Source organism: Neodiprion virginianus, chromosome 5 (genome assembly GCF_021901495.1).
Source record: "Neodiprion virginianus isolate iyNeoVirg1 chromosome 5, iyNeoVirg1.1, whole genome shotgun sequence".
Taxonomy (NCBI): Eukaryota; Metazoa; Arthropoda; class Insecta; order Hymenoptera; family Diprionidae; genus Neodiprion; species Neodiprion virginianus.
The window spans coordinates 24,322,678-24,347,138 of record NC_060881.1 but is presented as its reverse complement, the minus strand read 5'-3'; the positions used below and the strand labels follow the sequence as shown (position 1 = coordinate 24,347,138).

Genomic DNA, 24,461 nt, shown 5'->3' with positions numbered 1-24,461 from the left:
AATCAGGCTAAAGTAGCTCCGAGATATCTCAAAGTCCGCTGTTTAGTTCTGAAGATTCAAGAATTCTTACTGTCATTTGGAAACAACGATGCGGAACGTTATGAGTCAGATTCCATTTCACTTGGGCGGTGGCATTTGAGGATCTGTTGCGGGAAACTAAGGAACTCATCCCGTCTGCCTACCAAAGGGGGATTTCTCATTGAGTGGCGAAAGGATCGTAATCTGAATCTAGACACGTATCAGAGTGTACAGTAAGGGAGAATGTTGGTGCTAGGGATAAACTTGTTTGGATTATAGGTAGAGCAATGGGGGTTGTTATCGCAGCGTTATCGTTATGCTATCGGCCTGCTATACCTGTCTGATTCTACCCGTTAAGGAATCGTTACCAACAATAATAACCGGTAATTATCAGAACCAAATGACAGGTTATAATACGCGACTGTACTCCCTGCGTCGGAGCTTGTCCACCCTATATTTAGGAGTGTGATTAATTATTTCAGGAGTGACGCAGTGTGGAACTACGTACACGTACGACATATTGTATCTATACATCACTTTAGCTTTGTACTTACATCTGGGAATAGACGCGCGTACACATCAAATGGCTGACTGGTAGTACGGCGCGACCGCAAAGATAAGATCGCCTATGTAGTTTCTTGTTTCGTGTTAGCATAACTTTGGCAGAAAGACTGGTAGTTGGAGGAAATAAATTACTACTACCCTACTACCATTGACAGATAAAAGAGAATTGGTAGCATAGGACTTTTTAATTGCAAGTAAAATTTCTTGAATCCGTTCTTCATTTGTCGCGACGTCTCGGGGCAAGGTGTATAAAAGACGTGGGGTTCTAGCGTGATCATCGAAGTCCATAAATAAAACGCGTTAGATACAAGGAAAGAGAGGAGAGATCGGTGAGACTGCAGGGTGGGTGGTCCGTTTGGCGCGGTGTGTAAGTTACGAGATTAATCCACCGTGCTCTGTGGCCCACCACTGAAAAGTTAGGGATTCTGGAGTCAGGGGATGGGTTTCCTCCCCTTCAGAACCTCACCCCAGTTGTACCCTCAAAGCTAGCTGAAAGCAGCGGGTGATACGAACAATGCGACGAGTCGAGGACTGACGCTTTCACCCAACAATTAAAGACGAGAGACGATCTACGGTTGTTCTAGTAGGAGTACACGCACATTTTCTAGTCTCGCACGACGATTGTTGGAGAAATTTGCAGCCACAGTGATCTGGAGATCAGTCGTTCGCTCCACTGTTCGGTCCGCGTCCTTTGTCCAAGGATAAAACTGCGAAGGCGTTTTCTAGTCCACACTTCAAGCTTCAAACACTTTTCCGCCCTTTGAAATTAAGTCCCTGTTTACTTCACAGTCAGTGGTGAATATCATACGAATGAAGTTCTTTCTAATTTCTCGTCCGTTTTTTCTTCGTTAAAAGGCTTTTCCGACATCCATCTGTTCTCCGTACTCCTGAGCGGACGCGAGACATGAAGGAGGATTTAAGGGAGCAGGTAGCAAAGGAATAGGCGGGGCCCTCCTAGTCGGGAACAATATGCTGGCAGGAAAGTTCACGCGAAGTTATCCCCGGCTTTGCTCCTCGCTTAGGTTCTTGCGGGATGAAATTCAACGCTTCTGGGTGGTTAGGGCGAGGCGTTAAATAGCTGGAGAGTTTACCACGGCAAAACAATGCGGCTCGAGGTGTGAAGTTGCCAGGTCGCAAGGAACTTGCCCACCGCGGTACCGCGCACCATACTCGAGGCCCACGACGTCAATACCTGGCATTGTACGCCACACGTACTTTGCACAGCACAACAATAAGCAGCCCGTCATCACAGGTATCGAGGTAAATAGAGGTAAACAAATTTTCCAACCAAGGCAGTAGGGACCAATCAATAAACAAGTCATTTGCTCATTCATTTCAATATCATAACGTCCATCGACGGTTTAACGAGTTACAAGTTATTCAATGCACTGGACACCCCTTGTGAAAATTCTCACGCGCATGCGTGAAAAAATGATTTCTGAATCTATAATCCAAGCCAAAGTCAGTATCGAGATCATGGTTCAACCTAATTGAGGAATCACATGATCAGGGATGGGTTGATCGCACATTTGGAACGATCAGCGTCGAGTGTGAGAGGAGAGACGAATGCCCGAAATTGGTAGCACGAATCGTGAATAGCGATCATTGCACAATGTCGCGGCTAACTGACCTTTGGTCATTATATGTGTATTGTGTATGTATGACTGTGCAAATTCCGCGTCTGGTTACCTATACACGTGTGACCGTACATGGGGTCTATGTGTCTCTAATGGGCTTTATGCATCATTGGCTAATCTAGCAACCGATTCAATCCAGACACTGGGAACGCTGAGAATTCAGACATAATGGCACATCCTGTCATATGACGTATGCTCAGGTGGATCAAGCTTCAGGGTGCATTTGCATCGGGACATTGTTTGCTCTAGCAATGCCCATGTGGGCATGTCAACATCCAACAATGCCAGACGGCAGGGCAACGTGCAGTGTCCCCGATCAGTTAAGATAAGGCATCGCATTACCGTTCTATTGTAGCATTCGGATGAGAGAAAATGCAAATGTTTCGATCACGTTTAGCCAGAAATTTTGATAAGTAGGTACATACCGAAACTACTTCGACCATTTGAAAAATGCTCCAAATAATGTAACTTTCCTGCGAGTACCGCTCGCAATTTCCTGGCCAGACGTTTAAATTCTCGATATTTTATCGCACGTTCATTGTGAGTATCGCATATACGTATATACACACCGTGGATGTGGAAAGTAGGAGCTGAATTTGGTCAGAGGCTAGACCGGTGGTCGTAAAACATGATCCTGAAATCGCATTTCCATGAATATATCCGCGTTCTATTTCCGATAGCGGTCATACCGAAAATTTCACAGGAATTATTTGAAGCGCAGTTGAGATATGTATTGCCTGCGATAAATATTCGTTTGCGATTGCTCAGAAAGATTGCTTACGTTTACAACGTGGTTGCGAAATTTTCATAACAATTCATCCGGATAATTTATCAAAGATAGCATGCGCATCTAATTACTCCTGTCACCTCCTGTTGAAGGCTCCCTCGGCCACGAAGAAGGAAGTTATACACATGCGTATACATTACGGTAGTAACCCTCATTCCCATAACGTTTCCTCGTATGCAGCTCACAAAGCTACACGATAAGATCGGTCCCTCGCTTACACGACAGGATCGGGTAGCCGCCATTTCCAAGAGGAAACCCAGAAATCACTAAGATTTCAATCAGCGACATTCTCGTGGCCGGAGGCGCGTGCAGGGGTTGAAAAGAGGGTGTAAACCGAAGAGAGGAGGTCACGGTGTAAGGGCTCTCTTTCCCATGACCGTTTTTCCGTCCCCTTGCTACCATGAGGTCAGCACGTAAGTAAGAAAGTAAGTAAGTAAGTAAGTAAGTAAGAGAGTACGGGTGAGGTAGAAAACGGAAAGTTCGTATGGGCGAGGGCCGGACTAAAACTCTACGAGGGTTGTGAAGTGAAGCAACATATTGTACGCGCTGCTCGCTCACCGGCTAGCATCTTAAGTACACGATCGCTACCGTGAGCCCCTCAGAGTAAACAGTGCCAGAAATATACGTTTTCATTCAATCTCCCAAACACACCGAAACTAATGATTTGGACGAAAAAATTACGAAAGAACTGTATAGTATACGAACAATGGATTTAATTTCAGAGATCCATTGAGTCTGCAGTTTATTAATCTTTAACTAAACTAATTGGAAATCAACTGTGTGACTCTTGAAGAAAATTCTAGTTTACGATTTTCTAACTAGTAAAGCCTGTGTCAAGTAACTAATTTTACCTATGATATAATGATATGAACAAGTTATTCGACCATGTTAAGACAAGCGCTGATAACCGAAGTCAGACAAGTAAAACATCGTTCTTATAAACATAACCTTGAGATGGATTCGGTAAATGGTAAATCCTGACATAGACACCCGCGGGATATGAATTACAGGAATACTTATCTCGTTATCGTTGTTTAGAATTCTTAAGAAGTTAAATACTCTCCAGAACTCGTCAAGCAGCGGCAAGTTAACAACTGTAAAGTTCAAGTACAATACCCCAGATGTAACTGTAGTCCGAATGAAACTGCGATCACTGATGCTCCGCTATTGTTTACCCTTGTAATTAAAATAGTGAATAAAGGGAGCGTCTTGTAAATTTTCCACACAGTGCCTACCGAGCATCACCCTACGTCTACTCAAAGTGAGAATGAAATATGCAATACGACGATCCGCCGCAGCGTTGAATCCAAAGTTAGTCGTCACATTCCTGAGATGCTGTTTGCAAACAGATAAACGCCTTGCTCCTCGTATTCCCGTCTCCCTTCTTTAGCCAGTCAGTCAGACAGTCAGTCAGTCAGTCTAAGTCTAGTCGCGGCGGAAGCAGGAATTCAATATAGCCAATGCCGAGAATAGGGGATATCCCGTGTCATCCAGGGTGAGTCGGCCACCTCCGCGAAAGAAAGGGACATACTGCGGAGGCAATACGTTCACTGAAAACGTGGGAAATGGGAAAATTACGTTTCCATTGTGTCAGGGCATTCGCATTCGCGTCACACGCTGGCCATAAACCACGCCGGCGTGCGTCTCGTGTTTAGGAGCGACGCGGGTAACCCGAGAAAAGTGACGCAGGACGCACCCGCAGCCTCCAACCCTCGGCTTGCTCACAGTTTTCGTCTATAAGTCACTTGCTCCCAATATCACCCAGAGACCGGACGGTTTTCGCACTAGACTTCCTACACAAGCAACCGCACCACGTCCAGTTCAGTTTTCTATATTGATATCGCGGCACGTGTGGATGTGGGTTGGTGCATATACGACGTCGTGGAGTATTAGTTGGTATCGCTGCGGTCCCCAGAGGGCCATTTATTTGGCGTTTGCGAGACCCTGCCGACCCACCCCTGCTGACCCACGACCCCGACCCACGACTCGTCCAAACGACTAAGCGCGAGCCCACTGACTTTTATGGATTGAACGTTTAGGAAGCTGCTTGTAGACCACACGGTTACACTGCATCGCCGTGTTTCTTATTTTTTATTTATCGTCTCCAAACCCTCTGAAGGAACCACCTGACGCATGGGACGCGAGACAAACACCCAGTTCCTCACACCTCCTATTTCCGATCAAACGTATCTTGGTCGTTAGGTATTGAGGACGACGTCAATGGGTCTACATTATCAAAGTAGTGATCCAGCATGATGACGGTATGGCATGTTGACATGGCTCGTTTAATTTTCTGTACTGGTGGTTAATTGTTCAATTGGAATTTCACTCTTCGTGCAGTGAGATGAAAATATCCTTGACAACCCCAACGCAAATTATCATCTCACGATAATGATACTTGGTGGAACCGATGAAACGTGCATTTTATTGCTTATCCAGAATGAGATACTGTGGTGAATGACTCCATGCATGCGAAAAAAAAAAAATTATACGAAAAAGCGATAAAAAAGAAAAAACAGGGAATTTAAACCCTGAAATCGCGTTGGGAGAATGTCGGATGCTGGGGAAAAGTGTTTCACGAAGCGGAATTTGAATTTCGTTCGGAACAAATTGAGTCTATACACCTAGGGGAGGTAACGTTATGCTTGTGTGAGTGTCTGCGAAAGAGAGAAGGAGATAAAAAGAGAAAGAGGGAAGAAGCAAGATAGGAAATTACTCGATTTCAATGCGGCTCGATCCGTCGCCGGGTGGTCCGCGTCACAATAATAACAATAACTACCTGACAGATTAGGGTGGGTTTCGTTCGCGCCTCCGCCATCGGGGTGGACCCATTAATTTCACTTCGCGTTACCTCACGAGGTAATAGTTGATCCGAGGGGCTGGATGCTACGCTGGGAAAATTGTGTGGCGGTGGTGCAGCCGGAGCCTCCAGAGAATTTCATCCCCTGCACCTACCGAATACGGGACTATCGGAACATTTTACAACATCCATTATGTCTGGATTGCACAATCTCACCTCTGTACTTCCATATACACATCCCGTGCGTATTCGGATATTATATGTATGTACGTGTACAGCACTCCCTCCGGACGTTCCTCTAGTCCCGTGGCTCAATATTTGGATTATTAGCGACGGGCAGTCGTTCGAAATTCAATTCTGAACAATCCTCTGTAATTACCAACAGTTTGCTGGTCGTCAGTGTTTCATTGGAATGAAGATCTGCCGGTGAGAAAAATTTTTCACATTGTATGCAGTACCTACTCGCCACGGCAATTTTTTCACCGACCGATCGCATCATTTGGAATTGAACCATGGTCAGCTGTCAATATCTCATTAATTCACTCCAAGTAACCTATCGATATTGGGATTATGTTCTATGGAATAAAATCTTGTGAACTACAACGAAATCCTATGAAATATACAGAGTAGAAATGAAACCGCTGAAATTTCGCAGAAACATTGAAACATGTACGACGTATGGTGTTCGAAATATTTGAAATATAACGAACCTTCAGCCTCGCCGTCATCCTAATTAGTGTCATGAGCATTATCGCAATCCGACTGATATGTGAGAGTGGAGAATATTAGCTGCACAGAGAATGACATTGAGGAATGTGAATGCCAATATTTCAACTTCCACCCGTCTAGTTGGGGGCTAAAACTAATTGACGAGGACTGCGAACAAACGGGGCGACGCCTGACAGCATTATGTGTATAGTTAGAAGTAGGAAGTACGAAGGTAAGTAGCTCATGTGCTGAATATAAGTGATATTAATGGGTTTTCATATCGCGTTAAGAGAGACACCCATCGCATCGCGCTTCGCTCGAACCGGTAAACTGTACGGTAGGCAGCAGTATCTCCAACTCGAGTGTCTCTAAATTAATTATTACACCTTACGAAGGGGCTGCTCAGACACAAACACAAATTTAAGCCTGTAGCTGTGTAAGGAGATCTACAGCCAGATTTAACTAACGTACCTAGGCGAATGAGTCAAATTTACTGAACCAAGGGATGTGATTTCTATAGTAGTGCGTTTCGCGTACGATCAAGAACATTCGTGGATAATGCGACTAAATTAGACTCATGTAGAGTACGTTGCAATTTCTGACATTTGGATGGGACATGGGGTGACATGTACGAATAGAAAAAGACGTGAATTACATTTTAGGATGAGCCACCATTTTGAATGTTCTTCCAAGGAATTTGTTCACGATAACATTGGGCAGGATTTAAGGGAGCTTTCCAGTGTGACAGCCCGAAAAATCGCTGTTTTTCGCGATTTTTTTTTTTAAAGAAAAAATAATCTAATCGGTCTGGTTTTTTTTTTGTATATTAATTGGGTATTGAAGAATACAAAACAATTTTTTAAAGATCGATTTATTTATTAATTAATATCTATAAAAATGATGAAACAATTGTTGCAGAAAATGCACTTGGATGTGGTGTCCACGTTGGGGGTCACAATTTTGATCTGAAACAAAAAACACAAAAAAATTATTGATCGGTATATAATTGGCTTTCGTGCTATGGAGGCTTTTTTCTTTTTTTTTTTTTTTTGCAAAAATGGCGCCGGTTTGAACAAAAAGTATCGATTTTAGCATTTTTTTTGGTAGTTTTTTTTACAAAAAAATAGGAAGATGTCAAAAAAAAAAAAAAAACTTCCATAGCACGATAAACAATGACGTTAAGAATATTGTGTAAAAAATTCAACTCGATAGCTTTAAAACTCTGCCCTCCAAGTTGGACACCGTTTTGAAAAATGCTGTTTCGAGAAAAACGCGTTCAAAGTTTTAAGTGAGGAAATTTTAGGTAAATCGTTTACTTACGGTCAATCAGCGATGCCAGGTCCATACAATATCCCTTCTGCTTCTTCGAAAAGATCGTGCTCAATGGATTGTTCAGTCCGACGAGCTGTCCTCGCCTCTTTGCTATCCAGGGACGCCCGGCGGTTTGCTTGGATGATGCGCGCATTCTTGTACTTAGCGGCGAAATCTGCGGCGCTCGGCCCTATCGTGCATCCCATCGTCTTCAAAATTTTTAAAATTGGGTCGTAACCTTCATTGAAGGTGCACACAGCACACTGCGTAGCGATTTCTACTATCTGCTTGCCGCAGAATACGTGCTTTGGGGCTAGTTGCCACACACAGTGATTGATTGATTTTCAAGAATTTAGCACGCCATCCGCTTTTTTTTTGAAAATTGAGTGCGACAAAAAAATAAGTCGCGCGACTAATTTACGGCTAATTAACGGCAAATTATGCAATATTCCGAATTCACATTTTCGACAATTGGCGAGCCAAGTTCATGTACGTGCAGGTAGGAACGAGACAATAGAAATAACAGTCGCACGGGCAGACGGCCGACGCGGCAGCTGTAGCGCTCCGTTGCCTTCTTCCAAAAAATGCTGTACAGTAACCGAAATAATCTGAATTTCGGCATGAAAATTTCAGGGAATATTCGGAAGAGTGTATACTATTCGATAAAGCCAAAAAAAAAAAATCGATTTTTTGAAAATTTCACACTGGAAAGCTCCCTTAATAAGTGCGTCGTTCACAATGGGCTACACTCTGCAAGTCCAGAAATAGTACCGAATTCGAATTTCAGTAACTCGCAATCAGCTTGGATACTTGAGGAGTGAGTAAAAATGACAAGAATTCGTGGTCTAAGCTGACCCTCGATCGAAATTGTTGAAACTCGGTAGAAAATAGCATAAAACGAAGTTGTCGTAACAAGAACCTCTGAACCAATATTGTAGCTAACGCTGTTGCTTCTCGACACCATGACCCTCATCAATCCATGAACCACTGAAAGATAATCCTGGCATATAGTACTAGACAGACCGCAGCGTAGGTAGCCTGTGTTTTGTTGTTCGTTTGAATCACTATAAGTTTTCGAAGCGATAATTCTGTCGGATAACTTCGAATATCGCGAATATTCCGAAGTGAAAATTTAGCGAATAGAGGGATCAGTGAAGCGGATAGCCTGTCGCCTCGGTGACGGTTATTTCCGGCGAAGAATGCGAGGGAGACAGTTATGGTATTCGGGTGAGGCGTTGACAGAGGGTGGCGGTAATTGCAAGAATTGTTTGATGCATGGCTGCAGACGGTGAAAATGACCGACTTTGCGCGAGCGACTTAATTCTTCGGTCAATGCGCGAACCGGGACCAAACGAGCGACCAAGCCATTGTGATTAAATGAACGGTAATGATTTATTCTGCCCGCATGGAAGCTCGTCCTCCCCTTTCACGCCGCCCCTCGGCACCCCGAATCCCCGAATCCCCTGAGCCACGACGAATCATCGAATCAGTCGTGATAATGGACCATAAGTTGTTATTAGAGGCGGCCGTTATGGTCTTCCTGCGATTCCTCTCATCTCTCCACTCTCTCTCTCTCTCCATCTCCCCGTCTCTTTGCCATTTCCATTTCCACTTCACTGTGAAATTTCACGGATTCTGTATTTGACACGTTTGTGGCTTTGCTGGAGCGCCGAAGCTGACGCGGCTTGGTTTACCGCGAATTACTTACAGGTGGATAAGTCACACACCAGAAGCATGCTCGTTTTGCTGAATCTGTCTCTCATCATCGTCTCCAATTTTCTCATTCTTTCTTTCAAGTTAGTTTTCTTTCTTTCTGTAGTTAATAGTTACACTCACTTTTTACTCCATTAATTCAGACCAAAGAAATAAAATATTTGAGTTGTGCCTCTTTTTTTGAGTTTTGATCAAAACAAAAAGATAATATTTCAATTCTGCCGTCAATCGTTCAATTTTCGTCACGAAAAAAGAGAATGTCGAACAATGAGTTGATTGCCTGTCGGGAAACTGTTTATGGCCATTTGAAAAAAAAAAAAAAAATCGATTTGCCTATCAGATTGTGCTTTTACGAGCATAAGATACCCAACCAAATTAACGGGGTGAATTTTGAATGATTTTTACAAAATCTTGAAACTGAATATTTTCAATTTGGAGCATTTTCAACCTACTGTGAATTCAAAAAACGTATTTACCAGGCTCTTATTTCCCTGAAAAAATATGCTGAGATGTTTACACATCAGACTTTCAACTCGAGGGAAAATTGGTCAATTTAATTAACTTCTTTGGATGGTTTTATCTCGAAAATCGTCATTAGAAAAATTATTTCGCTAACGAACAGTTGCGTAGAAAGTTTTATAAGCTACAAGATTTATATGGTTACTCCGCAGGACGTAGGAACAACCATTCGCAATATATACCATGAAGTTATATCAGTGCACAATTTTACCTCGGGCGGAAATTCGCATAAAATTTTAAAGGTATCTACAAATTTTTTTTTACTACACACCCAAATGTTCTACCATACCAAAATCTGACCTTGTATGATGCAATCTGTGGAACCCGAACCCAAGACTGTTCAGGAATCAGACAACCAAAGCTTAGAGTCCTCGCACAGTATTGAACACGTACAGTTCAAAACTGACTTTCCTTTATTTACACATGACACATCCGGTACGTTGCATATATTTGGTGCTTTCAAAGTTCGTTTCAGATACTGATTACAGTTGGCTATGAAGTGAACTGCACAAGATGAGCTCACTACTCGTGCGTTCTAAATAATTATCTCTAACAGCGCACCGTGTACATTTATGCTCAAATTATCAACAGCCGACATCGCTAACCGATGTTTAAAGAAATCAATGAGACGTTGAATGTCACCTTAAATCACTGTTAGGATACTTTTCAGTTCACACTTCCCATCTAGAAAAATTTCTCAGTCGTGCTAAATACTGTGAGAAAATTCTTTCTGTATATTCGCACTCTTTTGTTTTCGTAATCCTCACTGTTTACTGGTAATTGTCACTTGAATTGTCGCGAAAAACGATTCCAATAATTCTTGGTTTGAGACAGATTCTATGTATGTACCTATGAATGACATCGTTTAGACACCGGTTGCACGTTCGTGATTCGTAAAGATAAATCAACAAAGAAAGCAAGAGTCTGGCGAGACACGTCAACGCTCATAAGGCAAAGACCAGATTCTGAGAACATAAAAAATGGAGACAGAATATGATAGTGCCTCCGAAATCCTTATTCTTCATTTCAAGCCATTTTTTTTCTTGCATTCTAGATAGCTTTCAGTTCAACTCTAGACTTGGCATTAGCAACTGTTGAAACTCACGAAGCCTAAGAAAACGAAGGGTTTACTGACGAATTGTCACAATTCGAAGAGTCCCGAATACCTTGAATACCTTGTAACCCTGTACACATCATCTCATATTTTTCTTCCCCCTTTTCGAATTTCTCGATTTATCCCTGTAGTAATACGCCCGAGCATGTCGCATTGACAATATGAACACTGAACAATTTGGTACTATAAGCTCTTAGAGCATCAATTTTCGATTGGTTTCAAATAAGAGCTGTCTCCCCCATTCCATCGACAGTCGACTGCGACGTCTACACACTGAAGCGAAGTGGTATAGCCGACATTTCTACCACTCGTCGTTGTTCTCTTGCTCTCTGACTTCGTCTCTAGCTTTTCTCTTATAGACCCCTCGGAAAATACGAGGAGGAATGGCATTGAAGCGACGTAATATCGACGTTTAAGCACTCTAGCCGTGATGTTTCTCGGCCCGGACAGCTGGCTGTGAAAGTACCTATGCGTGTCTAAATAAATTGACTGACGCCAACGACAGTGACGACGACCTCTGAGGACAGATACTCAGCACTAGCTACTCCGGCTAGTCTAGACGCTGAAATACACACAAACTCTATAAAAGTGAAACTGAATTCCTAATCGGTCAAACACACTACGATGGAACGAGAACTTTGGGCGAATCGTGTAATGCGTTAAACAAACAACAAAAATAACTCTTACAAATGTCTTTGTCGTACCAAAGGTACCTGAGGTCGTACAACAGTTGGAGCAGTGGGACCTTCGTCAGAATTTGAGTTTATAAATAGGTATAAATATGCATAGGTAAAAATGAAACACCTTGGAAATCGATACGTTTTCATGCGTGTAGAAAGTTTCGAAAAAGTCAACAAGTCTTTGAACTGTTAATGCATACTTGCGTGGAACTGTTTTCTCACACATGGTTACTCTCTTGGGCTCTTCGAGATTGCATTGCGTGACTGCATATCGGAGCCAACGAGCCAGACATAAACAAACCGGTAATATAAGCAGAGGATCCAGGAAGATACGCCACGCAGGGCGTTGGTGACGAGACTCTAAATCTGATCATCGCCGTGTTCGGAAATTAAAAAAAAAAATCATGTACAATTGAAAACTATACAAGTTGTGAAGCTGTTTTTATGTTGTACAAGATAATTTGTAGCAAAGCAGCGTTCACTGCTTTTTGCGTAAGATTGATTACACAACGCGACGCCATTTAAATTTTCCTCAGGGAAACAAGCAACTTGGTTACGTTAAATCTTACACTGTCCAGAGTACCTTGAATTAGACATTATTCGAATTCCTCAGCTACAGTTTGTTGTAATTCCTTCGTAGAACACGGCAATGAAAGCGAGCTTTCAAATGCGGAATCAGACAACTTCCAAGCATTACATCCGATCGTTGCTCTCCTTTACACCTTCCTATCTCAGTGAACTCTATCTTTCTCTCGGTTAGTATATGATACGGTATAGCGGACAAAAGTCAACCGAAGACGAAGCTGATCCCTAGGGTCAACGGAGAGGGAAGGAGTGGGTATCTAGTCCCTCCTATCCTCTGTCCATCTGTATTCACGACGCTCTTGGCTTATCGTACCCACTATACACTCTCCTCTCTCCCTGCTCCATCACGTCACCATCTCTGCTTTCTACTCTATCGTACCGTTAGATCTTTTCACCAACACTACGGACGTCTTGGCGTATTTTGATCTGCCTAGACGTACGTGTGTGCACATGGGTGGGTGTTTCACTAAACGACCATTTCATTCCTCGACTAATGCCCTTTTCTCTTGTGAATAATTGTACCAGAAACACCCGAATCCTCTTACACGTATAGCAGTGGTTCAAGTTGACGCCACCATTTGTAAATTCTAACCAACTTGCACTCTTGCCCAAGCCTTTAATCATAAAAATGATATCTTGAGATCAAATGTCCGTTGACCGCAAGTCCCGTAAACGAACCAAGTTGGAATTTGTTGTGAAAATAATTTTTCGCGGGTGTAGAGACAATCCCAGAGACCCGACACGCCATTATTCGCAAAGGTTAATGTTTCTTTGATCGGACCACAAATGGAAAACAATTTTCTCCATTAACTCGGCCATCACTGTTCATAAATCGTAAACCGTAGAATTTAGCGGTAATGGCATATTTTACTCTCACTGGAACTATTAGGAACTATACCACAACCTTACTATGAGAATCGTACGCACTGAAATTGCAGGTGAATTATTGTTAACGTCGATCCCAGATTTTTCCAGCAGTAATCGAGTTGAATTCCAGTAAAATAGGACTTGCATTAACTTGAAATCCATCACAACATCTATAATAACGATAAACACACGAATGAAAATAAATGTGCCCATCATGAGCGGAATTTCATGGACTTTCCGTATAATCATCAATGAATAATAGAAGAAGGAAAAATACTTAGGAGATGGTTCCACTATCAAAACTACGTTATACTGTCAAAGACAGCAGACATGTTATTGGTATCCAAAATATTAAATCGCGATCGATGTTAAATATTTCCAAAGCATAGAGATCTGAACATTTGAACTAACAACCAACATATGATCTTCGAAATTGAAGTAGATGCTGAACAAACTATAACTCACAGAGCTTCCGATGCTGTACCTTTTCATTTCCATTGTTTCGATACATCAAAACATGTTACTTATTTCATGCTAGACTGGATTACCAAACAAAAACTTTTACGGCCAAATATTAGTCACACTACCGTAATTATCCATTTGACAGAGTAAAAAGAGAATAAATAACAATATTAGATGAATAGATGTGAAAGGCAGTAGATTATTTATCAATGAGTTTTAAAAAAGTGTTCATTGGATTATGGGTATTCATCAGACGAGCATTTCGAGAAAAAAATGGATATCTCGATTACCTCTCACCGCCGTCTACCAATTCCCCACCGCCACAATCGTAGTATACATGACTGCTCTGAAAGCGTTAATTTCATCTTTCATCCAAAGAGACGAGAGAACAACCGACAGTGTGGATAAATTTCAACGACTCATTGTCGTTTCTCGAAGTGTGAACCCTGCTTTAGGACAGCCACTACAGGGCAGCGCCTGGCGTTATATTCGATTCCTTTGTCTCAGCGGGAGCCTTCGGAGCATCGAAGGGAACAAGAGAGAAAGAGCGAGAAAGATGAGAAGGGGAAAAAGGAGTATTACGTCCTCCACTCTGTCTGGTAGACCCGACCTCCCGTAGCGGTGAGAGAGCCGGTCGAACCGGTATCCCCTCGCTGGTTCTTTGCCCGACCAACCACTCAGCGTACCTGATCTCGCGGCAAACAAAATTGGGATGAAGGTGGCAGCGCAAAGGTTTACACAATTTTTGACCATCCGATCGTTTTGTCTGCGGAAAGGATTTCAAGTTTAAACAGTTGGTAGCTGATTTTTACGACGGTTCCACAGATGCGGTGGAAGAACCACTTTTACACACCCGAAACTATGGTGTCAACGTCAAGAATCGTTACTTTGTTCAGGTAATAAAGTTTCATGATGCCGTATTCAAAACAACGACCTCAAGACAGTTTTAGTACCTACGAAGAAAAACTTGAAAGTTTATCGAATTCCCCTTTTCACATCATTCAACTTACACTGAGCGTACTGGTTTAATTATTCGTGAATATCGCGTTGATGGCGTGATCAAACATCTGATTCAATTTTGCACATGTTTCTGGAATTCGTTAAAAAGCATATTCACTGCCGCATATTGCACAATATTTTCCACTCGTATGTCGCGGTTACCGTAGAGTGGATTTGAGAGATTGTTCAAAAGGGTGCACAGTGAGTGAGCCACGTTAATGACAACGCTACTCGAGAGGTGTCCATGTACGTCCATGTATTCTGATAGCAGGTGACTCCCAGTTCGCCTACTTCAGTGCCAGTGCACCAAGTTACGTTTCTAGTTACCTCTCGAGCTGCATAACGTAATGGATAAATACGAAATGACGTTGGTACGTAGGATCCGGTGACTTACATGTAGGTATACCTAAATAATCGATCGGACCACTCGATGCAGGAATGGCAGCTACTTATTTCCATTCGATCTTGCCCCGCACGTAGAGTAGGTACAATGCCTGCAAGGTATAGGCATACCTAGGTTAGGTGGGTGGGTATAAGTGCAACGCATTAAAGTTTCGAATATTCAAACGACGAGGCGATCGAAGCCGTGGGACTTGGTCGGGTGCGTTCCTCGCGTTCCTCGGCGAGGCCGAACCAGGCTTCAACTGATTTTATCACCATCGTATCGGGAGATAGATTTCTTATTCCTAAATTCAAGGGGCGCATCGCTTCGCTTCGTCGGCCTCAGGCAAGACACGATCAAAGTATCTCCGAATCTCTCCGACTTCCTCTCGCTCTTCTACTATCTTTGATCTTCATTTTCAACTGCGTCGATTCACGGCACGCGGAGTCTCTCTTGTTCATTTGTGTCATGGTACGCTATACGTCACGTCTAGAACCTCGGTGTTCAGGTTAGCGTGCGATTCAGTTGTCAATAGGTATAATCTTCAAGGTCTAGCACGATAGCCAGGAAAGTCGAGAACTCGACCGTTCCTGATTCCGACTGTACGACTCTTCGCCAGGAACGTCTTTTCTCAGTCACTTGCGGGCACTAATTGAAGTCACTTGAAATGTTATCACGTTCTTTAAGGTCCTTTCAAGTCCCGTAGATACTCAAAGCTATGTAAAGTTGTTCAAAGCCATGTAAGGACACTTGCAATCTTACCGAAATCTTGAAGCGTGAATATATAAGGCATATCGCAAAATGGTTGATTTCAGGCTAAAAGTGTATGTGATACACGTGAGGCTACAATTCCTACACTGAGAATATAATACGTGACGTTGAGTTATTTAATGTGGTACATTAGATCACCTTCAAGTACATGTTTGACCTTCTTAGAACCAGTGACAGTTTTGTTTGAAAAACCCTTTCGCTTTAACCGATAACAAGATATTACACACGTGTTTGTTACGGCCAAGCTAAACCGCGATGAAATCTCTCTCCAAGTTCTCAGAAACATCATAAAGCTTTCTGATGGAATCCGTAGCTTTATTATGAAATCCATGAAACCCCATAAAGTGAAATACATTTTCACCGAACGCTGCTAATCATCGTGAATTGCAGCCTCATTGATTTCAAACAAAAACTGAAACGCCCTCGACGGTAAAGAGAGTTAATCAAATATCCGAAATAAACTACAACAGTGTACCGAAGAGGATTAAACTGATCTCGAATCACATTCGCGCTTTAGCACCCCTGAAAGTCGCGTTTGTAGTCGATACGACATGCATACATCTCCTCGCCCCCTCGGAAACCTTGTCAGGGAAAAGTAAACTCGAATCTACATGTGTGAAAAATGGCGAGTACTTCATAGGCAGCAAAGCTACACTGGCGTTCCGGTGTGAAGATCAGGAGTCGTTCCGGTTATCTCAGGGAAGATCAGGGGGGACTGAACAGGACGAAAACGGGAGTCGCCGAGGGTTGGAGATATCAGTTCAGTCAGTTAATGGTCCGTAGTCGGAAACTCCACACCCTGAAGCTTATACTCTTTCAACCCACTCTTCCACCTTCCCCGTTCTTATTCTAACCGTATTCAGCAGTCACGCATACCAATGTCGTGCAGTGTACGTGTATTCGCAATCAGTGAGGTCGCCTGCTTAAATTAACACAGTGTCACGCGCCCGGTTCCATTCACGAGGGGATTTAAATACACCGGGGAGTTGGAAAGGATAATAAAGAGTGGGAAAAACGTGCAGGATAAAGGGTGTAAGTGAAAATGAGATTATGATAAGAAGGATAGGATCTTCCGCAATCTGCTTAGAGTTGAGATACGAGGGCACGTGTACCTCTATGCAGATTTCTAACGGTTAAAGATCCAACTCGAATCGGATCTCAAGTTCGTCAAGGTTCGAGAACCGGCTGGCTGCATGACAATATAGAAACAGCGGTAGTACTTTTTTTTCCAACCCATCGATTTAGTTAATATACCGAAGTTCGTTTCTTTGCCAAAGCTTGTTCGAGCTTCACATAAAAACTTTACGAGGAATCCATAATATCGAAACCATAAAAAGTGACCGAAGTGGATTACTCGCCGAGCTTATCCTTCGGGAATAATTTATAAATAGTATAAGGATTCTTGTCTGAAAAGTATTTGTATTTCTTCGATGCTTAACGAAGCGAGTAATTAAAATACCACGGAACGATCGTCCTGGTTGTGTGATTGCGAGATGACTTATACCTTGAGAACCGTGTAGTAAAGTTAATCGAGGAGGAAGCAGTTGAGTTGCCGATGTAACACGGAGGTTTAGTGCATGTCGGAATTGGACGTTTACGAGGAGCATTAATTCTGCAAATTTCAAGTCGCGGGGATGTATGGAATTTTGGATAATTAATAGACGGTAATTTGACGGCGAATCTCTAGTCGTACGGTACGTCATGCGGGAGATGAGGTGCCCTGAAAAGTGAGGCATGAGAAGGCGAACGCGGCTTATTGTTAGTTAAAGACATTCAAGTACAAGACACCCAGGAACCTTCGCTGGTCGTGAAGCTCGACGTCGTTCTAGGCTGCAGGTTATTCGCGGGGAGCGTTTAAGAGTGCTGTAGGAGGATTTAATTAAGGCGTTAATTGGAATCTAGTGGGGCCTTAATCAGGGCTATTTCCTTTTCGTGAAAAGCAGGGGGGGGGGGGGGCGCGATAACAACCAAGTTGAACTCTGAACCCCGCTGGTGCAGCGCACCAGCCTCGCGGGACCGTTTACCCCTCTCTCAAAGTTCAGCCAGATTTTACCGTCTGATTGCAACTTTTCCCGCAACTGTGTCCTACCGGTATTCAAGATAAAGAAAATCTATCTACGCGCGACCCCCGTTACTTCACCTCCGTCTTCTTGCAGAACCAATATTGCGAGATATTTCCGTTCAATTGTCCGTCGATTTTCTCTTCCCCATTTCTACAGTAAGACCAAAATCGAAACCACATAAATTAGATGGTCACGCCGGAGAAATGAAATCGGAATTGATTATCGGTAAAAACGATTTGGCAAATGTGTAAATTGTAATTATCTCCCAATTGTTGACAGATAATTGAATTCCTGTCTTATGTAGAACGGAAATTCATCTCGCGGTGCAAAACAAAGTGGGCCTAATTATATATTCACGGTGTATTTTGACACTGATCTCTTTTCACCAAGGTTCAATATTGCGAAATTGATTTAACAGGATAATTGTTCAGAACTGTCTCGACGATTACACATCGTGCAATTTTTATGAAATTGTTGATATTTCTCTCTCTACACTAACGAAAATTAAGTGTCTCTTACCGTTTTAATTATACACAAATGAAGAAGTAAAATCTCAACGAAACACCCTTTAGCATTGATTTCAAATTTGGCTATTTGTGAATATTCGTTTATCTTATTTATGAAAATTTGATTACACATCGAGATATACGTAGGTAAAACCAAATTTTGATGAATTTCATGTAATTGATGAATAGGTGCATCCATAGTTTGTTTCCAAAGCTAAGGAAAAAAATTCTCTTGAATAAAAACTCCGTCGACAACCGTCTGCCGAGTGAAATCCGTTGCTCGTGGACATGGGGATTACCGCAGCAACGGTCTTCTTGCGAGACCCTCGCGACCACAAGCCGGGTGTTAAAAGCTCGCGCACCTTTCGTCGACGGCCGGCTCTTTGACCCGAGGCAATCCGATCCCCGAGTACGAGGATCTCTCTCTCTCTCTCTCTCTCTCTCTCTCTCTGCCATGCTGTACTTTTCACCCGACACAGTTTTTGCCGAGGGTCCGTTAACAGCAGGGCAATTGATACCCACTCTCGGAGTCAGCGAGCAAGGATAGGGATAAAGGAGGAGGAGGAGGAGGAGGAGGAGGAGGAACGCGATGTCGACGATGCTCTTCTCCTCCACTAGCTGCCAGCAGCGCAAAGAAGCTGATCTCGGATATCGGTGATTGATAAACGCGTCGGGGGTTCGAAGGAGCCGGTGTATATAGTGATTGATGTCGCCAATCGACGACGATCGGTTAAATCGGTTTGAGTCAGCTGGCAAGAAAATCCTATCCTATAAGTATTTTGTATCGGTGTCACGGGAATGCACTGATACACGTTATGCCTACGGATCCCCGAGGCTGCACATCACAAAGCCTGAGCAGCTGCCGGCACCAGTTTTCTTCGTCCTACTCTCACCGGCTCGCTAAGCTCTCTAGGGATCTGCTCGACCGACATAGAAGATATTTTTAACCTCCGATACGGCTCTGCTTCTTCCGCGATCTTTTTCACGATCCGGACACTAAGTCGCGGAAAATACTCCATTTTTCAATCCGTATTACTAATTTTTAAAAGCTACCTTGATTGAAATGTTGGTCGTTTTAGAAACTTGAAAGCACATTTAACGATCGGAAATTTTTGCTGTCAATGTTTTCAAACATTTCAAACACCACATTTTCTTGCTAGTCAGTTTTTATACATAGAAAATATATCAAGTGACGGATAAAAATGCAATTTAAAAAAATTATGGTATTCTAAGAATTTATTTCTACAATTTTTTCTGTAATTTTACTGATAGTCAATGAATTCTTTTAATCCTAAGGATCTCAATTTTATTGCTCATCATTACTATTACTACTGCAAGAGTGTATGTCCAACGCAAACGAAAATATAAATTTTCACTCCAAAATTTGGGAGACCTCTAATTTTGAACATTTTCGCGACAATTTCTATTCACTTCCCATGAAATTTAACCAAATTGAGCAAAATGTTGAGTTTGTTTATTCTCACGGCAAACCACCTTTTCCAAAAATATGATGAAATATCCGGATCTAAAGATCACGTATGAAACGAACATTGGTAAAGTGTAATGGAATGAATTTCGAACCTTTCTAAGGTCCGGTTCTAACGTCACGAGCATGGCAGAAACTGATCTAAAGCTGTCTTGATAATCTTTTGCGATTCAGTACTTTCCACCTTTTTAACGATAACTTACAAAAAGTTTTCAACACTCGGTCTTCAAGAACTTCGATACCTGTTATACGAAACACTGCGAAACTACAAATTACTCCAAGACCTTTTACCCAGCCCGTCTTCTCTGTTCATCGTCCAACTTGTAGCACCGTTCGCCTTGTTGAAAACAAAAAGGAGTGATATAGGGCTCGATCAATTAGATGACCAATACCCCGTGCACCAGAGGGAAGGTATTAATTGAGACGCGCTCATTAGCGAAGCGGTTTCAAAGTTCTGGGAGCCATAGCTGTATCGGGATTATTAGGCTTTATTACCGGGGAAACGCAGCCGTTCTTTGTAATTGGTTCGGGGCTGCTCACCGCAGCTGCGCCGCAGCCAAAACCCCCCAACTACACTAACTAATACGCGACCCCTTCTACAAGCAAATACCCGGAGAAAGGGAGGCGGAAAAGAGGACCTCACAGTACCCGAAGGACCTTAGGGATCCTCCACTTCCCTCGGAACTTCACTATCCGGCGTAGACGCGACCGTGAGGCCTTCCATCACTTTCAAAGTTAGTGCAGGATAAGTTTACACTAAATGATAGATCTTCTTCTCAATTACATCAAGCTTTTTCTGAAGAGGAAAATGCTAAGAGCATATCGTCTGTCCTAGTATCGGTAGCATCGTACTCTGCTCTTCAAATATGATTCAGTCACGAGTATACCGTTGGAAAAACATCAGTGTATATACACTGGAAATCGGTTAATAGTCAGTGAAGAGTCATTCAATCGACAATGTACGCCAACTCGTATTTTTCCAGTAGTATGCACTTGGAACCGAAAGCCAGTAAGAGAACTCGAAATGTTCAGGTAACTTTGAGGATATAGTTTCAAGTTCATTCGTATGTTATAAAAGTTGTGCGATCTCCATCCAGGGTAACAAACTCTACGTTGGTATACAAATATGCACGTGGGCTTGAATTTTTTGAATTACACTCCATTCTTAATGCACTTCCATAATGGTAGTTACTACCGAAAGTCACGGAAAGCCACTTCAAGAGTTCGAAATATTTTACCACTTGATCATTTCGGTAGAAATGTAACCGATACCACACTCCAAGTATTTGGCAGCTGTGGGAAATGGTTTCGAGATTTGAACTATGGCTGACCAGTAACCAAGCTGCGATTGCACGATGTCAAGTATATATTGAGGAAACGAATGTTCATGATTCAGGAGAGAAACGAACTCAGCGACCGTGTGTGAGCTATTACGAACCGATCGTGCGTAGAGAGGAAATATTCTCTACATCTTTTTTTATTCGGGTAGCTATTCTTCTCCGCTGGAGCTGGATGAGAACCGAGTCGCGTCGTCTCAGGTGGTTCGAATTTGAAACGTATTAAAATTCCTACCGTTCGAATTCGAAACGTACCAATTCCGCCAACCGACCTATATTGGAATCTTGGCGGATTCTATTGACAGAGGAGAATCAATCTCATTTTCTTATTCGATCTTGGAAAGCGTCGCCTGGCGGTCGGATGCTGTGCGAAGTACGTTGAAGGCACCTCTGCCTAACCGCCAAGCCACCCAACGCTCAGCTATTTTCACCCCCCACCCCCAATCGGGACTGGTTTTATTTATTTCCATTCATTGAGGAGTCGAAGCTGGCAAGGCGCTGAACGACGGTAAAGGGAGCTTTTCTGCTCCGTTAAATATAGATTTCATACTCACTCTTCTTATTCACTTCATGCGTGTATATGTATGTATATACTGGCATTGGAACACCCTATTGAATCCAAATCCTCTGCCGTTCCGTCTCGTACCCTACGATCTACCGCCGGCTGATACAGCGGACATTTATTCATTCAACCGTGAGGGGATGTAACTTACCTGGAAGAATAAGAGAGAAAATATTTAAGTTATAGAATAATATTTTTCCATACAATCAATTGCATATTTATGATAAAGTAACAGTTCGAATATAGAGAGATCGAATGGACTTGCTTTTCATAGTGTGGACGAGGCTGCTGAAAGTCGGACGTGTAAATTTTTTCGTAATTTCTTTTTTATAAATCAAAAGAGATCAAAAAAGATTTAGCGTTATGTAGATAATGGACAATGTCAATTATATTCAAATTTTTTTACACACGAAAAATGGTGGTAGGTTCGGTTAAGATTCTTTTGTGGCATTCATTGCTCGTGCACTATTTGTCAGTACTGATCGATATCGTAACAAGGTTCGATTAGCATTTAGTTGAAAATTTTCTCTGCAACCAGATGAGAGTGTTACGAATCATAAAGAGTGGAAAAATTCAGAACAATAGATGAAAAATCAATGAACAAATGAATGAATACTGTCTTATTCTTCGTTTCCGTTTCATGTCTAGTCGACAATCTAATGTCTCCGAATCTTATACAAGCGCAACACGAACTGCTCAGACGTGGGAATGAAAAATCGGAAATAAAATGCGAAATAATATGAATTGAATATGAAATGATTAATACGAATTATCCTTCTTTGTTTAATAGTTTCAACAAGATGCCGAATATACAGGGACTTAAATCGCAGAGGATTCGAAAAATGAATCAGTTACTTCTGTGTATTTCGGTTATTGGAAGCACCGCGATTACATTCGTTTCATAAAATGAGAACAACCTGATACACTCAGAGAACAGCCGGTGCCCGGGTGTAATAATAATTTGGTTGCAATGCGGGACGACTAAAAAACGCAAAAGAGTAAAATCGGCCATTAAATACCCGCGGGAGTGGATCGCTGCTCTGCGACACAGTTACAGCCCTGCGGAATTGGCTTATTGTTAATTAATGGCACCTGCCAATAGTCGTATTACACCGGAAACACAGCAGCAGCAGCACCCAGTGCAGGAAACTAATCATGTTACAGGTAACGTAACGGTGATTGGGATTTTGCTTACGCCGGGTTGAGTCTGTCTCATCCTGCAACAACGGACAGAACGTAACGAGATTGATCCGAAAGCCGCGAAATGCGATTGCAGGCATAGCCCCGTTGTTCCTGGATCGTTCGATGAATATTAGCGTGGAAATGCAGCTTATATCCTAAAACGTCTATCGGCCATTATCATCGACACATTTGAGAACCTTGCGCAATAACGAATTTCCAGTTTAAGGTACCTCTCGGTATGGACACTGTTCGTCAGTTCATATTTTAGTGTACCTGAAAATTTTCATCGATCTAAGCTTCTCGAAGACTCTTAAGATCTTGACGAATAAGATACGAAATTCATGGACAGATAGATACTTGAAATCACGAAACGGTTACCTTGAGATGAATATGTAGATTCCGTTACCGACACTTTGCCGAATGTTCTGGAAAAAAGGTTGCTGTCTTGGCTTGAATGTCGTTAAAATGTCGGTAACGAAATCTGTAGACAGAACTCGCATTGGTACATCTTGAATAAATTACTGATAGGAATTGGTTCATTATAAGAACTCGGAATACGTAAAGTTCGTTTTTTTATTCAACTTGATTGATCAACACTTCGTATACATTCGTTTCGCGTATATTCCATTCTACGTATGAAATGTTTCGAAAATAACCGCGCTTTAGAATTCTTCGAACGTGATGACATATTACCAGGATGGGACACCTTGAGAGATTTCCAGAGAATTTGAGAAAACTTTCAGAAACTTTGCACTCTTTCTTCTACTTCGTCGAGTGTTTGAATAATTGTATATGACGCTTTATTAAAATTCTTCGAAAATATTCGTACCTATTTGTTCCAATTTGCAAAGAATGTCAAAAACTTTTCGAACGTTTTGTCATTTAAATTTGTGCTTACGTTCCGTTTGTTTGTAATCTTGAAATATTGATTTAATGAATTAATCGTTTATTGATTTTTCCGATGTTTTAATATCGCATTTGAAATTCTGTGTGACCGATTTAGTCAAACGCTTGTTAAATTAGGTACGATTTAAAACATTATTCGATTAACGAATCATCAGCAAATAGCAAATCAACCGCGCGTTATATTTCAGCGAATTTAATTCATCGTCGCTGAATGCAAGTTTTCGGGATAAAATTTGCACCGCGATAAGTAATTACAGAATGAGAAAAAAAAATCTCGACGTTCATTCCCATCTATATTTCCATATCAACGAGTTAATAGCGAGTCATAATTCATCCCTCGATGTTGCTTTTTTGTTTTTATCTTTGTGTATTTTTAGTTGATTATGAAACAACTAAATCAGATCCGTAATATGCTGAAACGATGCGGAAAAACCACGTTCGAATCGAAGCTTTGACACAAACCATGGACAGGAGATCGCGATGTAAAATCAGAGAACAGAAC

At 42.1% G+C, this 24,461-nt stretch overlaps 1 protein-coding gene across 1 annotated transcript in view; it reads right to left on the bottom strand.

Annotated features, from left to right (window-relative positions):
• LOC124304570 (semaphorin-2A) overlaps positions 1 to 24,461 on the bottom strand; it is a 284,223-nt gene that overhangs the window by 69,660 nt on the left and 190,102 nt on the right. The gene's annotated exons all lie outside the window — the stretch shown is intronic.